This window comes from Perna viridis, chromosome 9, assembly GCF_037379345.1.
Source record: "Perna viridis isolate PV_CMFRI_1.1 ecotype Kerala chromosome 9, ASM3737934v1, whole genome shotgun sequence".
NCBI lineage: Eukaryota > Metazoa > Mollusca > Bivalvia > Mytilida > Mytilidae > Perna > Perna viridis.
Window position 1 is genome coordinate 1336671 of NC_142453.1, and position 18891 is coordinate 1355561.

General features: G+C 33.1%; 2 long non-coding RNA genes across 3 annotated transcripts; one reads left to right on the forward strand and one right to left on the reverse strand.

Moving 5' to 3' along the window:
• Positions 1-215: 215 nt before the first annotated feature.
• LOC148606047 (uncharacterized) lies at positions 216-5093 on the reverse strand. Of its 2 annotated transcripts, XR_015915486.1 has the most exons (3): positions 2223-5093; positions 1480-1577; positions 216-1085 (listed from the first exon to the last, which is right to left on the reverse strand). It is a non-coding gene; the product is annotated as an uncharacterized LOC148606047 (long non-coding RNA). The 2 variants fall into 2 exon arrangements; XR_015915485.1 differs by having other exon boundaries at positions 1480-5093.
• Positions 5094-11312: 6219 nt separating this feature from the next.
• LOC148606048 (uncharacterized) lies at positions 11313-12497 on the forward strand. Its single transcript, XR_015915484.1, has 3 exons — positions 11313-11488; positions 11906-11998; positions 12366-12497. It is a non-coding gene; the product is annotated as an uncharacterized LOC148606048 (long non-coding RNA).
• The last annotated feature ends 6394 nt before the right edge of the window (positions 12498-18891 follow it).

Below are 18891 nucleotides of genomic sequence, written 5' to 3' on the forward strand. Positions count from 1 at the left end.
TTCCCCGGTTGATTACAACTTTAACAATATAATGCATATTTTCTATATGAATCAGCAAGAAAAATACATCTTACATCGTTCAGATGTTCCTAAAAATGAAGCTAAGTTTAACAAAATGAAACATACAACAAGATAAGGCATTTGAGTTATTTTTTTTCTTAAAATGGTTTTTATATTTTTACTATTCGGTTTTGGGCTGTACTATTTGTAGAGTATTCGGATTTGAAGTAAACTGAGTAATATCTTTGTAGTAAACCTAAATTTAGCATTTCATATCATTGTATTGCCATGTTTACGGGTCCTGAGTCTTAAGTATATGACATTTCGTAAAGGATTGCATTCCTAATTGACATGAACATGTAACAATCATATATTCTTAAAAAAAAGATATAAAAAAGGTGACACTAACACATTCCGTAATAATGATTGGTCAAACAAAACAAAACTAGTTATTACACAATGCTTTCATATACACAGCTAATAATGTTGACGTTTATTGTCGTACATGGTAAACTTATCCTTTAGATAACATCTTCGCAATTAATTGCCAGCTAAAGCAACAACATAAATCAGATAATGTCAATCATCTAGAGACAATGCTTTTTAAAACAATACAATCGTCTGTCGTAAAATTGAATGATTGAGGGCAGTGATATGGGTTTCGATTCCATTCGATTTGATCTATTAGGATCTATCAAATACCTATTTTGTACTAATCTTGCTTTCGTCGTTAGAAATTGTTTACTATGTACAGTTGGTCACAACGTCACATTCTTCATTGTTTTAAACACAAATGAAATACTATTGGTGTAAAATAACGTTCAATATTCTGTATTTCTTTAGAATTTTGTCCGGGAAGAAACAAAATATGAAAAGATAAAGTAAAATGCGATAGTATCTTATGTTATTTGATGTTTATTAACTCTTTCATGTTAAATTTCTTTCTTGAATTAGTATGATGTATTCTAACTGGTTTCATTTTCCAATATTAAATACTATTATTATTAGATTAATTTACAACATAGCATTTTTATATCATACCTACACTTATGTCGAGGTCATGCGGTCTATATCAATCATAAAACCTTTAAATGTTAGAAGAAAAATCTTTTGAATTCTAAATAGGTTAATAAAATATCTACCTGTTATAAAAGTACGAAGGTTATGGAACTATTTTTTGATCAGATAAAATACATTTCTTGTAACTGGCGTATGAAGAGGGGAACTCAAATTTACATTAATTAACCAGTAAAAGAATAGTCAAGGTAACTTAGAATCTGGCGGAATTCAAGAAAATACAATAAAGGGACAAAGACCAGACACGGAAAACAGACAAACACAAAACAAAATATAAAGTAAAAAAATATTACATACAAAGTAACAAAAGTAAATGAGCAACTCAGACTCCACTTAAAACCGGGAGCATGGGCTAAGTGCACCGGTAGGGTTAGTATTCTCCAATTTTCTACAAACACTTACTGAGTTTCTCATAAATAGTCAAGTTCAGGATAGACGAAAGAGGAATGGAAAACTATGCCACGTTGATAAAATCAGATTTCATGGTGCAGATGGGTACACTGTGAAAAAAGAAAAGAAAAAGGAAACAAAGTACAAATTCGAATTATCTGTTTTAAGTACAGAAAATTAGGCCCATATTTGCGGCTTTACGGTCCTTGTTAGGGGCAAAAGGTACAACATGTCGATAGCCAGAAACAGTGTCAACTCAGACTAAGGAGACAAGATGAATTGCATACGTTTTGACTATTGTAGGGATGACGCGCCATGTTCACGATGAAAATAATAACATTGCAAGTATTCATCATGTAATTTATATGAAAACTGTGAGAACTAAATGATAATGCAAATACTAAGTATATTTAAAACGTATATAGTCAAGTAAAAGAGCGATTTTACAGTACATGAACCGTACATGGTGTTAAACAATTTCTTAATGGGATTTGGTTCAGTAGAAATTTTCACGTGTAGCACAAGCAGAGTAGTCAGTATTTTGTTTTATTCAGAAAGACTCAAATCTATGTTATTGAACATATTGTTATGTATCTGTTATATTAACTGTTTTGGTACATGCATCTAATATATAAATGTATTTATCTTTATTCTTTAACTATCAGCTTTTTCAGGAGAAGGACATACATAATGTTGTTGCTCTTATTGTAGAAATTATTGCCACAATTATTCCTAATAATAGTGGATATATTTACCGTGTTTTCCCTATTTACTTAGTATATCTATACATGTTTTCCGTCTTGCGTTCAAAGTATGTACCATATGTTAAGTTGCGATCTTATTCAATGATGGCGACCAAAAAGAAAAGAACAATATGAAAGTTTGAAACAAATCACGTTGAAAGAAATATTGGTGGGAAAATATTAGTCATAGGAAAATTTTAATAGTTTGTATGTTGACATTGTAATGTGTATTATTTATCCGAGATAAAAGCGAAAGATAGCCTGAACTTAATAGTATGACTTGATAGTATCTAGTATAATAGATACTTGATGATGAGTCACCAATGAAAACTAGGTCATTTTTAATTTGATATTACGATGTGGACTATGAAAACAAGTACCTACAGAACGAATACATACATTTAGATAATTCCTTTTGACTACTTGGTAGAAATTACAGTTTGGTAGTATTGTTTACGCTTCATTACCACTAATTAGTTGTATTTAGTAAAATGCATTCCTCTTTATGCGCAAAACTTGATTTTCTTTTGGCAAATATACATAAACCCATACCATTGGGAGACAGAGTTATTAAGGAAACCAAGATTCTAGCGGTTGTAATAAAATCAAAATAATGCAATCCAGGAACAACGACAAAACATGAAAAACAGACAAACACAACAAGGAACATAAAAATTACCAAAATAATATATAAAAAAGTAACAAAAGTAAATGAGCAACTCGGACTCCACCAAAAATCAGGTGCACCGGTCGGTAAACTCTAGAAACATCCATCGAGTTGCTCATAAAAAGTCACCTCCAGGGTAGACTAAAGGGAAAGGAAAACTATGACACGTTGAATAATCAGTTTTTGTGGTGCAGATGAATACACCATAACGATCGACGAGTTCACATACGCAGGTGCTGAAGGGATGTTGCCACAGATGAAAGGAAAGTTGAATGAAAAGGGATCACGTTTGTCGTAAAGTTTGGTCAATAGTTTTCCTTTACCATCGACTTCTAAGTGTAGGTCAAGATATAAGGCTGACTTCACAGTGTCTGTAGCATCCTTTATCGCAAGTTCTTTTGGATATATGCGATGTATCAAATCCCCGAAATTAGGATTGTTTGAAGATAATACGTCATCTATATAGCGGAAACTGAGATTAAAGGATCCAGCCAAACGATATTATTTCTTTTGGATCAGATCACCTATAAAGTCAGCCTCATAAGAGCAAAGGAATAGTTCAGCAAATAAAGGAGCACAATTTGTTAAATTGGAATGCCGACTGTTTGTTGAAAAAACACGTCCACCACATTGAACAAATATGTTGTCGATTAAAAATTCCAGCATTATGTAAATATCTTCCTCTATATATTTTGAAAATGATTTGGAATTATTTCTTATAAAGTATGAGGAACCTCTACCAGGCTTTGTATTTGTATCTAGGTGTACCATCTTTTGTGGAAAAAACATCGATGTATAATGTTTTTAAGTCGGGATTTTAACTGAGTATGGGGAATAGAAGTATACAGTGTTAAAAAATCATAGGTTTTAATGCTATTATATTCAGATAATAGTCTCGAACTGATTGTCTCCAAAAGATTTTTCAGGATCCACGTTGAATTAATCTCATTACGGGTGTAACAAGTGTTGTGGTAAGACAGCAAACCCTATTTGACAGTCGTGAGCATAAAGGTTAAAAGTTTTGAGAGAGGTTAGGTGGTTCATTTTGCAGATCCAGCTATGAAACGCTGTTTGTATGGATTCTTGTGGAGTTTAGGAATCCAGTACATAGACGGCAAATCACAATCATCGTGCTTGGTAGAGAGACCAAAAGGGGATAGCACAGATTTATGGTTTTCCACAATCTCTCCTTTGGAGAGTGTGGTAGAGTATAGGTATTATCACTGCTATTATTATATACGTCTACCTCTGATAATAAACATTGGATGTAAAGCGTTTTGCAGACAAAACCAATGCTGCTTTGGGCTTTGTCTACTGGTACGCAGACATATTTGTCATGTATAGTAGACAATGTCAACTTTTCTTTGTTAAGATAGGTAAATATGTTTGTTCCAATAAAAACTGCCAATTAACTTTTAGCGGCACTTCTATGTCATTTCCTTTTTAGACAATTGTATGGTAAATACACATTTGATAACATTTGTTCAACTTAAAATATGAGTGGTTAGAAAAATTAACTGAACAGGGTTGTACTTATATAAATAATTAGGCTTTTTAACTTTAAACTTATGAGTACGTTCATGTTAGGGCCAATGGTAAATACTTCAGCAATGACCAATTTGTCACATAATTTTGAATTTCATATGGAAAGAAAAGAATAGAAATTAGATAAAGTTATTACAAATATATGAATAGATAAAAATGATATAAAACAGATAGATAACACTGCCAATGTTGATGTTTATTAACTCTTTTTTTGATAACTGGTTTCATAAGTTTATTACTAAATACTATAGTTATCAAATATATTTACGACATGACATTGTTTATATCATACCCATTATAAATCTTAAGTCATGAAGTCTGTTCAATCCTTAAGCCTTTAAAAGTTCTAGCGCAAATTAAATAAATGTAATAAAGTGACAAAGACAAGACATAGAAAATGAAACCAGACACACACAACGAGGTGCATTAAAAAAATCAAAATAATACAAATAAAGTTATGAAAGTAAATGAGAAACTCAGACTCCGCATGGAAAAGGTGCACCGATAGGGTAAGTGCCCTCTGCTTTTCGAAAAATAAACCCGCCGAGTTGCTGATAAAAATCCAGAGTACACGAAACTAAATACAAAAACAAGATAAATAAAACGTATCTAAAAACAGAAAAGCCCACATTTTCGGCTTTACGACCGTCGTCAGTGGCAATGAGTACACAATTTTTATAGTAACGAAACAGCGTCAACCCAGACTATGGAGACAAGATGACGTTCATACATTTTGATCATTGTAGGGATGTTCATGATGAAAATAATAAAATTGCAAGAATGAATTATGAAATAAAAGTGAAAATCGTGTTAAGATACTGCTAATTGGAAGTATACACATGACGTATGCAGAATGATAAAAAGCGAGTTTTTACCGTACATGTAATCGCCGCCTCTTGATTGACGTTAAAGAACAGTTTATTGCTTAATGATATGGATGTATTAAAATAAAATCATGTTGCATGATAGTTTTGCTGGGAAGAGAATTGCTATATTAGTTATAGAAAAATTTAAAAGTTTGTATGTCGACATTGTTATGGGTATTATTTATCCGAGATATAAGCAAAAAATAACGTGAACTTACTAGTATGACCTGGTAGTATCCAATATCAATAGATAATTGTGGATGAGTCATTAGAAAAAAAAAACTAGGTTATTTATAATGTCAAGTAACAATGTGGACTATGAAAACAAGTAAACACAGTAAAAATATATAGACTTTCCATTCAAGCAATCCCTTTTGACTACTGCCTAGATTTGGTCAGTGCAGTACTTTTCTTGCGCTACATTATCATTCAGTAGTTGTATTCAGTTAAATATTTTGCTCTTTATGTACAAAACTTGGTGATTCCCTTTGTACACACACACACACATATATATATATATATTGGTACTACCACACATCGTGCCATAGATGTCACAGCGGTACGAGTTCCGCGGAGGGAACGACCAAAAATTTGCATCGCAAATTTGACAGTTCTAACATTGTTGGGAATTTTTCAGACCTTTCTATACGTTTATATATCTTCCCTGTATCAAATTGATCCAATGGAGCAGAGTAGCGAATATAGTCGTAACATTCTGAGACGTTTATATATATATATATATTTAAATTGAATATTTCGGATAACTGATATCCTTCCTCAGCATAACACTCGTAAAACTATATGAGCATAAAATTCGTAAAACTTCACGAGCATAAAACTCACAAAGTTCAAGATCAAAACAGATTCAGAAGCAGAATCGCGTACACTGTTGGTGGTTCTACCTTTATCAAAGGCTCACATAAGCAACCAAGACCCGGACGTTTTTACCTTTCACCTAAAATTCACAAAAAAGATATCCCTGGACGACCCATAGTTTCTGCTAATAGTCACCAAACCGAAAAAAATTCTGAATTTGTGGATTACCATCTCCAACCCCTTGTTCAAAAGCTCCCGTCATATTTAAAAGACACCACGGACTATCTGAGGTAAATGGAATCAATGAATCTTATACCTCCCGAAACACTACTGGTCTCTCTTGATATCACTTCACTCTATACTAATATCTATACTATAATATATATAATATATACTATATTTTGGACCCCCCCCCCACCCTACCGAAATGTCCATGGATCTTCACAGCAAGCCAACTGATAGTCACCAATACTTATCTCCCACTAGTTGTCATCCAAAACATTATACTAAAAGCATACCATACAATCAGGCACTTCGAATTTGGCGTATTTGGTCTTCTGACGACGATACCACCAACAAACGTCTAGATATACTCCGTGTTATTGCGTGGTTATAAATCAACAGATATAGATCGGGGATTTGAACGTGCTAACAAAATCAGCGGTAAAGATCTCCTCGAATACAAACCTAAAAAAAAGAACAAAAGGGTCCCTTTTGTTCTTACATACCATCCAGGCTTTGCGAAACTCTCGCAGTTACTGCATTCAAATTCGAAAAACATTCAAAAATATCCCAAGCTCTCCAAGCTCTTTCCTGGGTTCCCGGTCCTGGCATTCCGTAGACCTAGGAGCCTAGGAGATGACCTAGTAAGAGCAGAAATTTCATCTCAACCCAAACAAAATACAACGGTAAAGTGCCGACCATGTGGAGATAAGAGATGTAAGACCTGTACCCAGATGCTGCACACCAAAACGTTTAAAAGATACTGCACTGGAAAGGAGTTTACCATGTTTTGCGACGTGACCTGCAAAACCGAAAATAGCATATACTTATCCAGCGCCGATGTGGTATGTAGTACGTTGGTGAAACCGAACAACCTTGCAACAGACGTATGAATGGTCAACGCAGTGACTACAAATGCAAACCAGACCTCCCTCTAAGTCGCCATCTTAGAACCGCCGAACACACCCAGGAGGATCTCCACAACATGTTACAATCATAGAACCTGATAAAAACTGGTCAAAATGTAAAAGTGAATCTCGGGAAACCTTTAAACACGTTACCAACAAAATTCCCCAACATTTCAAAAACAAATCCATACCAATTATTTCATATTCCTATACTTCACCCATTACATCCAAAATTTTCAATTATAAAAGGCTATTGCAGAACCTCGATATTGAGGACTTCAAGGCTAAACCACCTGACTATTAATGCAAAACCTCTCCATTCAAATATGGTCCTTCTGGTCACGTCGTTACGGGCGATTTAATCATTATCGAAAACGAATCTCTACGTAATATCATTTCTAAAGATCCCAAGTACCGTGAACCACGCTCCATAAATTGGAATTATAACTTTAAAGTTCTTATGGATGCTGTCGAGGACTATGCAAGAAAATGGATAAAACGAGAACAAGAAGACATGGATTCTTTGTCAGAGTGGTTAAAAGCCGTGAGGTCTTTAAGTTTGAAACGAATGAAAGTTTTAAGTAGGTCAATGAGTGCCAAGGCTACATCAGGTTTCAAAGACCCCGATGTAGCAAAAACATTGTCTACTATACATGACAAATATGTTGCCGTACCAGCAGACAAAGCCAAAACAACATTGTTTTTGTTTGTCTTCAAAACGTTTTATATCCAATGTTTATTATCATAGGTAGTAGACGTAGAAAATAATAGCAGTGATAAGACCTATACTGCTACCACTCTCTCCAAAGAAGAGATTGTGGAAAACCATAAATCTGTGCTATCCTCTTTTGGTCTCTCTACCAAGCACGATGATTGTAATTTACCGTCTATGTACTGGATTCCTAACTTTCACAAGAATCCATACAAACAACGTTTCATAGCTGGATCTGCAAAATGTACCACCTAACCTCTTTAAAAACTTTTAACTTCTATAGTCACAACTGTCAAAGAGGGTCTGCGGTCCTACCACAAAACTTGTTACTCCCGTAGTGGTATTAATTCAATGTAGATCCTGAAAAATTCGATCTTTTGGAGAAAATCTGTTCAAGACTATTATCTCAGTTAAAATTCCGAGTTAAAAACATTATACATCGTTCTTTTTTTCCAAAAAAGATGGTACACCTAGATACAAATATATAGTTCTTGGTAGAGATTCCTCATACTTTGTTAGAAATAATACCAAATCATCTTCCAAATATACATATTTATTTATATATATCTGTCCAGTGTGGTGGACGTGTTTTTGAACAAACGGTCGGCATTCCAATGGGAACAAATTGTGCTCCTTTAGTTACTGACCTATTTCTTCACTGTTATGAGGCTGACTTTACTGCTGATTTGATCAGAAAGAAAGAATATCGTTTGGCTTGATCCTTCAATATCAGTTTCCGCTATATAGATTACGTATTATCTTTAAACAATCCTGATTTCGGGGATTTGATACATCGAATCTACCCAAAAGAACTTGAGATAAAGGATACTACAGACACTGTGAAGTCAGCCTCATATCTTGACCTACACATAGAAATCGATGGTTATGGAAAGCTATAGACCAGATTATATGACAAACGTGATGACTTTTCATTCAGAATTGTCAACTTTCCTTTCATCTGTGGCAACATCCCTTCGGCTCCTGCGTATGTAGTGTTCATATCACAACTCCTACGATAGGCCAGAGCTTGCCGAAACTACGTAGACTTTTTGTATCGCGCTATAACTCTGACGAATAGGCTCCTGGAACAGGGTTATGTTGCTACAAGATTGAAGTCATCACTACAGAAGTTTTATGGTCGTCATCATGAAATCGTGGATCGTTATGGTGTATCCATCAGCACCATGAAAACTGATTTATTCAACGGGTCATAGTTTTCCTTTTCTCGTTTGTCTACCCCTGACTTGACTTTTTATGAGCAACTCGGCGAGTGTTTCTAGAAAAGTAGAGGACGCTTACCCTACCGGTGCACCTGGTCCATGCTCCCAGTTTTTAGTGGAGTCCGAGTTGCTCATTTACTTTTGTTACTTTGTAGGCATGATTTTAGTTACTTTATGTTTTTTGTTGCGTATGTCTGTTTTCCATGTCTGGTCTTTGTCCCTGGATTTCATTCTTTTAACTACCGCTATAACTTTGGTTCCCTTGATTACTCTTTCAAATGGCAAAAATGTGCTTGTCATTAGTCATATAAATAATTAATATACACATATGTTTGTAGACATCATTTGCATTATCACAAAGTTCAAAATCGCTTCACGCTCAGGATTCGATGTTTATCCTTGTTTTACATTTCTTAGAACTGAATTTGGCATCCTTTTGCAAATTTAGATATCGAGTACTTCTTGTACATACTTAAGTCTTTGGTTTCAGTTATAATAATAGAAATAATTCCTTGAAACACATGTACGTTATAATGTAATCTTCAATATTCATTTGGCATGTATTAGATTATATTAGGTGATGGTACCGTATTAACTATCTATCTTACAATAATTTGATGAAAAAATAGGCGAAAGGTTTGTGTTCACGACTGTCGAATATGACAGTTGTACTTGTGGACTAAGCATTTTTGAAGGAAAAATGAATATAACCAGTAATGATATTGTAGGTATATATTCTGATTTCTATTTTTATTTTTTTTTATGTATTTGCATGTTAAGGGTATATGATGATACCCACTTTTTAGAAACGAAATATTTGCCAGGATCAGCAAGTTGAAGGCAATCTCTTGGTGTCAACATTTTTTCTCCCTTCACTGCAAGCAAAAAGTCTGCCTTTGCTCATCTTTATTTAAAAATGGCTGTTAAAGCGTTGGTGCAATCTCAGTTTTCATTTCTCTGTGTTTCCAGTGACAACAAAATAATCGTTTTAAAGGGAAAGTACATGACCTCAGAAAGACTGACCAATGGAACCAAAATTCTAGCGGAAATAAAAGAAAAAAAAACAACATACAATCAAGGAACAAAGACCAGACAGGGAAAACAGACACACACAGCAAAGAAACATACAACAAGCAAAATAATGCGTACAAAGAAACGACAGTAAGTGACCAACTCGGAAATCATTAATAAAACTTTAATTATCAAGGTGTCAAGATAATTCATACACACTATCTGGAAACAGATTGGTTAGCCTATTATTTATTAAAAAAAAGAGAATGTGAAAAGGAAAAGAAAGTGACACACTGCAACACATCGGACATGTTCCCTATACAGCCTGCACGAATGTTTACATGTCATTGACACTTATCCGAAATTTTCTTACATTGTATTGCCTAGTTCTACCATCAGAAAATGCAGTTGAAGATAGAAGTTTGATTCTAGATGGAAACATCCTATTGAATATAACGCTTGTTAACGTGTCACAAAAACCCATCTGTTGGTTTTATTTTCAGGTATGTCACTCAAAATATTTCATAACAAGACTCGAATAAAAATTAGAAACTAGCACGAAACAAATCAAAACAAAAACACTCACAATTGCAACTTAATTGAATTAGATATACATGTAAGCGAATAAATCTATTAACCTTTTTAGGAAATATTATAGCTAATTTACTCAATGAAAACCTGGTCGTTATATATTTTGGTAAAAACTTTAACAAATACCTAATGTGCTATTTGATCACATTTTGGTGAAAATGTTTACTATTTCGTATTCTAGTTATGCACGGTTGATTTGGTGCGTATCACTATATCCATTTTTTTCTTCCTCTTGAAAGAGTAATCAAGGGAACCAAGGTTATAGCGGTAATCAAAAGAATGTAATCCAGGGACAAAGATCAGACATAGAAAACAGACGCACACAACAAAGAACACAAAGCAACCAAAATCACACATACAAACTAACAAAAGCAAATGAGCAACCCGGACTCCACTAAAAACTGGGAGCATGACCAGGTGCACCGGTAGAGTAAGCGTCCTCTGCTTTTCTAGAAACACCCGCCGAATTGTTCATAAAAAGTCAAGTCCGGGGTAGACAAACGAGGGAAGGAAAACTATGACCCGTTGAATAAATCAGTTTTCTGAGTCGCCGTCTTGAACTAAAAGCTTTCACAGATCAATCCATAGGCATACTCAGAAGCATAAATTATCAGAGCCGAATGACTATAATAAAACCAGGTCACCATAGACTCAGGGTAAAATGTTCTTCAGCTCATCATACAGTAGTTGTCATTAACAAAGTCTTGTATAGTGAAGAAGGTAATAGAATGTTTGTATGTTTTTTTCTTGGTTGACTGTTGACTTTGTAATTCTTGTAATGGTATTATTATAGCTTAAGATTTTCCGTCTGATGTTTAACATTAATATGAGTGAATTTTAAAGCTCATTTATTTACGATCCAAACAGAACCGCTAATAACATGCAGACAAAATAATTTTAAAAAAATAGCTGTACGAGGAAAAGAACGGTATATTTAGTTGATTAGTTACAATCAATAAAATTGGGATGTTTTGTTTTGTTTTGTTTTGTTTTGATTTTGTTTTTGTTTTTTGTTTTTGTTTTGTTTTGTTTGTTTTGTTTTGTTTTGTTTGTTTTGCACTAAGACATTGTGTATTAAGTTTTATTGAAAAAAAAATAAACAACAAATGAAGAATTGTTGTTTGTTTTCTTTTTAAGAACCAAGTCACGGCCATATACTTATTCCATATTCTGTTGGAATCATCGTGGTATTTGGCATATTTGTTTGTTAAATATTGTTCCGAAAACGAGGTGAGTCATCATAAATTTTATTTCTTCTCCTGATTTTCAGACAGTAGGTTTCGAACCAACACTCGTATTTACCTTAAAATAAACATGTAACCATATAATGAACAGTCATGAGATTTCAATTTTCTGTACTGCATTATTTTGCCAGAAAATGGCTGATTGAACATTTGTCAAAAATAGAACCAAAGAAATTCTTTAGTTTAAAATCAGGAAATGACTCTATTGCATTTCCATTCATTTGTCTATTTAAATGTTAGAATACAGCAACGTTACATCAGAATATCACAAGTCACGTCACGTGTAGCTTAAAAAAACTTGCGATTTAATATAGCCACAGTCATTTACCACTCGAAATATAATATCGTTTCAGCGACAAATCGATCAAAAGATGCAAATATCTACTCGGCTGAAATATTCAGTGATGAAAACTGGTACAACAAAGCAGATTACACATCTGGAAATAAATACGAAATAGTTTACAGGAATGTCCAAAAATGATCAACGATGGACAGAAAGATCAGCTGACATTCGATTGCATTATTGAGATTCCAATATAGAATGCCCCCATAGTGACTGATACTTACTCACTAAGAAAACTTGATTTAATTTGCTACTGCGATTATTTATGTCATTTGTTCAGAACAATTAATCATTACGTTCACGAAACACTTCCCATCATACCATCTTCTTATCTCTGACTTCCAATTGATTTATCGTGTAAATTTTACATCATCACAACTCACATATTGTCCTTAAATCCTTAAGTATTCTAATGTGGATATTGGTATTATGTGTATAATCCGCTTTCAAAACTGTTTTTATTTTATTGACGTTCCATGCTCCCAGTTTTTAGTGGAGTCATTTGCTTATGTTACTGTGTATGTATGATTTTAGTTACTCTATGTTTTTGTTGTGTATGTCTGTTTTCCATGTCCGGTCTTTGACCATTGGATTACTGGATTACATTCGTTTGATTACCGCTACAACTTTGGTTCCCTTGATTACTTTTTCATATTCAAATTGTGTTTTGAAACATCTGCAATATATGTTCGATATTTAGTATGTAAATGACAAATATTTCGTTATATTGTTTTGTGTACATTTATTCTGTATACCTTTGTTTAATAAATGGAATAACGTAAATGCTATAGTAATTTTTTTTTCTATTCCATTATCTGAAAACGGAAATTATTTGAAGTTGTTAAGGAGAAAAAAAGAGAGAAAGAAAACTATTTGAAAATAAATAACGCGTGTACATGATACTAAAACGCGGAGAATGGCAACACAAAATCATTTAAAACCTTGTTGTTGATATGCCACCTGCGGACTCGGCCGGGGAATATTTTTGGAGTCTTTTGACGTCCAAGCGTATAATTTTAAGCTTGTTGAAAAGACTATCACTTCTGTTATTCTTGAATATTTTTTTGTCAAATTAAAGCTACTTTATTATCTTATTCGTTTTATTGATACGGTGTATTAACAACAGGTACTCGTAAATGAAATAGAAAAATATTTTAGCGTTATAGTATAGCTACGTTCTGTATACGGATCTCTTCAATTTGAAGTATTTTAATTGTATTAATCGAATGGCCTGTAGTCTACACTCACGCATGAACAACTAATGAGAAGAGGTTGAACGCACAAACACAAAAAAGCCTGTTTGTTCTTGATTTTTTTCCCGTTTTAATTCTCAACACAGGTAGAGTTTCTTAATGTGTTATCAATTATATATCTTACAAAACACAAATCTATTCTGTTCAATGTTTACACCATCTTTTAGAAAAGCAGAGGACGCTTACCCTACCGGTGCACCTGGTCCATGCTCCAAATTTTTATTGGAGTCCGAGTTGCTCGTTTGCCGTCAACAATAACAGTCGACTCACGCAAAGACAATGACAATTACTTGTTTCTACAGTTCGGTTAAAGGGCTATACATTTTACAAATCCCGTTATATTTACATACAGTAAACCCTTAAAATAGATAAGAATAGATTGACATCGCGTTTAGGTAGTTTACCTATTGATTAAATTAATGTTTTGTGTTACAAAGTGCTAGTGATCTTGTAAAATGACTACTAATGTGCACTCGCTATGAGATTCCGTAGTTTCTGACGTGAACGATACTTGTGATGCCACAACATTAATCAGTTGTTAAGATTCTTGCGGTTATGGAAGTTTTGTCTTGAAAAATCATAGTATACATGTTGTACAGAATATTGAAAACCTTTCATTGTTATTTGTTGCATTATATTCTCTAAACCGTGGTACAAATTGAAAACGATAGTCATAATGTTTTCATATCCAAGAAGCTATATCATATGCTTCTCTACGGTATTTTTGCAAGTATACAGTTGTAGGTCACACTGCCGTCTTTAGAGGACGTCAAGATTATACCGAAATATCTTTCATTTCCTTTTATTTATGGCACAATGCTAATTATTTTACTTGTTATATTACACTGTTGAACAAAGACATAGCGTTTTTTTAACATATAAATAGTAACGTGCAACGTTTAATATTAATTTGTGTACTCATAATCTATATTGTCTAGTTTGTATTCTACATTAACTACCTTTATGCATCATGATACTTTGTTGAATTTAAAATTTCGCCGTAGTGTGAATAGTATTGGACAGGAACCCTCTAGGACTCGTATCGGGGTGCCACATTATTGTTTAATGATTATTACCAAGTCATACTCACGTGGAATATGTCAGGTGTCCGCGGCGGATAGCGCCTAATGCCAAGCATGTTTTTTGTTAGTCTTTTGTTTGTTTTTTTTTTTTTTTTGTGGAAGTCTTTTTTGCTACATGTAGTGATTTATGTGTGATGTTTTGAACTCGGCCTTATTTGGTTGTTTATATTTTATTACTTCGATTAATGTACAAGGGAAGGTGTAGGTTATATAGTTTTGTTGCCATGATTTACTAATGTTTTACCTCCAATCTACTAGATAGGTATACATATTATTATATGATCTATATTATGACTAGTTAACCGCGACCTTGCAAACATTTTAAATTAAAAAAAATACTTATCAATTTTCAGCAATTAAGAATATTTAATGATTATATCTTGGCATGCAATTTATCTTTTAAAATATTTTTTTAAATGATGATACGTTAGCCTTTTGATTGTTAATCATGTGTTAATTGAGTAATTTACAAACGTGTATTTTGTAAATTACACTGTGGATGAAAAGGTATAAAATCGGGCATTGAACATATAAAGGCCAGGAAACCCTTTTGCTTCAATTGTTGCACTTTTTGAAAATTGCCAGAATAATTTTCACTCGTAAAGACTTTGGTATTTCTGCATGTTTTAATGGGTTTATCAAGTTTCAGATCACCATGCAGGTTTCAAAATGTTGTACGTTGTGTAGATATTCAAAATGACTTGTATTATTTGAAACACTGCGTCATGGCATAGCAATGACATTATCTTTTACATGTATATATATCTATCATATTTTTTTCTTTCCTTCTGTATTTCAATGTAGTCTCGGTTGCTTATTTACCATTTACCCTCATTTCTGTGTTCGTGTTATATTGACTATTTTTATTTTCTATGTAGCGTGTGTCTATTTAAGCTGTCAGGTCTGTATTGCTAGAATATACTGACATAAGGTTTTCTTGATTACTCATATGCATATATGCGCCCCCTATAACTATACATTGTAAATTCAGATATTTTTAAAAGAATGAAGTAATGAAATTTTATGACTTTTGTCCATATTGTCTAGTTTTCAAACATATATAAGGGATAAATGGATTCACATGAAACCCCAAAAATGCTTTAAAGGTTGAATAATCAAAGCTACAATAAAATACTTTTGATTTTTACGTTATGATTGCATTTGAACACCAGGACACTATTGCACCTTTGTCTTTTGTCACAGTAAACCGAAAAAGAAGTTGATTTTCAATGTTTGAATATGCATAGATATTAACACGGGCAAACTATAGATTTGGAAATGATTTTTTTACACAGAACTTTTAATGGCACTCAACGTATTTAATTATTTATAATTGTCAATATGGGAAAGAATTATGTCAATGGTCCCTTATACCTCAGTAGGATCTTATGAGTCAGATGTCCCTAATATATCAGTTATCACAGTGCATTGCTAATACCTTTGAACCAATGCTATCTTAGCAAGTACAAAATCAAGTAGTGAAATATATTCGGCAAATTTGATCAAATCCTTTTCAAATTAGTCTAATATGTTGCTAAATAGAAAAAAAATAGCTCGAATTCGACGGTTATCAATTATAATACAAATATTGCTTTTTTGGACTGAACGATATAACTTTGACTTCTGTTCAATCAATTGAGAAGGATGGAAAATATTAATAACAAATAATCGACAAGGACAAACCTATGATAGTAGACAAAAACTATTTACAAACAATTTGCAAATGTCATACAATGCATGAACAAAAACAGCTGTTGGTGATACAAGACAATAATCTAGGTTGAGGCTTTACGCTGGTAAATTAGTTGCATTCCACCATAGCCGTTCGTTTTTCCCTGTAAGAGTAATCAAGGGAACAAAGGTTATAGCGGTAATCAAAAGAATGTAATCCAGGGACAAAGACCCGACATGGAAAACAGACATACACAACAAAGAACATAAAGTAACTAAAATCATATATACAAAGTAACAAAAGTAAATGAACAACTCAAACTCTAAAAACTGGGAGCATGGACCAGGTGCACCGGTAGGGTAAGCGTCCTTTGCTTTTCAATATAAAAATATAAAAAAAGATTATGATTTGTGGAATAATGTTTGTTTTCTCACATATCGCAAACATTTAAATATCGCAATTTTGGCTTATACTTATAATTGTATACAAGAAGTAGTAAAAATCAAAATTATCGAAATAAGAAACCAAATCTATTACTGAGAGGTTCTACCATGTGTAATGCAGGGAATGAAGCCTTTGTGTTTCAGCTGTTTTGAAATTTGTAATACTGCAAATTTTGATAAATATCATGAATAAAATTAGATATAATTCGGGGTAAGACAAGTTTAACCACTACTGATTCAATCTTTGGAGAACAACCTCGAGGGATTTTGTTCTTTTTTTTTATGCGACACCAAAAGTGTATACTGTAATGGTGATGTGGTCGTAGATACATTGAAACTTAGTTTTCGGGGAAATACGCGAGTACTTTAACTTTACAAGTTAATTATTGTGATATTCTCGTGATTGTGAAAAATGCAACTGACTTTCAATTGCAAAGAGTAATCAAAGGAACCAAGGGTATAGCGGTGATCAAAAGAATGTAATCCAGGGACAAAAACCAGACATGGAAAACAGACATACACAGCAAAGAACATTAAGTAACTAAAACATACATACAAAGTAACAAAAGCAAATGAGCAACTCGGACTCCACTAAAAACTTGGAGCATGGACCAGGTGCACCGGTAGGGTAGGCGTCCCCTGCTTTTCTGGAACCATCTGCCGAGTAATGGCATAATAAATTAAGTGTCGTATAAACGAAAAACCAATAGGTATAATCTGATACAAGGCACAAGTACAATATTAAGGAGAACTTATGTATTACAATCCCCCTCCAGTACAACTTATATAAAGTAAAACAAACCGTAAATTCCAAAGCATATATACCGAATGTCCTTTTAGGTTACTTGTGTATTATGCATCAAATATCACTATTTATGATCTTATCAATCTTTTATATAACACTTTTCGACCTTTCTTGACGTCATTGAAAACATAAATGTTTGCACACATTAACTTTAATATTGATATAAAATACCCGTTTAAATGTCTTTTATGAAACACGTGCACTCGATGTTTGAACTGGCTAGATATATGAAAAAAATGTACCTGTGGCATGCAGGTTGGTTTCATTTTTTTATATTAAGAGAGAGTTCGTGTCGTCGTTTGTATAATTTAATGTATAAAATTCAGCTTTGTTCCTGGGCAGGTTAAATCTGATCGTTTTCAATTTTCCATATTTGGACTTTGTCTTTTGAGTATCATGTAGATATTCATGTCAACAATTATCGTTTATACCGCCTCAACCAAATTAATACTCCAAATTATAGGCTTAGTAAAATAACTGATTCAGATGCGGTAGATTACAGGGTTGTTTGTTAATTTGTTTGTTTGTTTGCTTGTTTTTTTTATTATTTGATAAGGTCCATGAGCTATGATGTACCCAATAGCTCCGGTAAGCTTTGTCTGAGTATTTTAGACTAAAACAACATCAATACTTATTGTTTGGTCAAACCTTGTTTGATATCGTATTTTGACCTTTTAGACGTGATACATCTGAAAAGATTTATCAAGTTTGACCCATTCAACTTTGTTGACATGGCGTATCAAAATCTGCCATATGATGAAAATGTAACTCGTCATGACGTTATTTTGGCACGTTCGCTAATTGCAATTTTATGTTTCTTCGTTTTTTTTTCGATTTTTAAATACTTATTTCTTTAAAGTTTTTTTATTATTCAAAGTATAAAACCCTTTTGTAAAATGACAAATTCATAAAGCTGTCATAAGTAACAAAGTTCACAACATTCTGAAATGCATTCTAATGATATATATGTTTAAATACAAAATAAATAAATAAATAGATAATTAAAAATAAAAATTAAAGAGCAAAAAAAAAAAAAAAAAAAAAACATACAACCAACATCAAGAAGCTGTTACAAATCGAAAAGATAAAACGTATCGAATGTGCAATGTAATATTTCTGTACATACTATCGAAACTGTTCGTTATATGAGAGGTTTAAATGATCTTCGACCATTTCAACAATAACATTTTTTTCTGGGAGAGGGAGAAACTTTTTAAATTGCAATAGACAAAATGCTAATGCGAACATTATTCCACTTATTTTTTTTTTCAAAACCGCCTT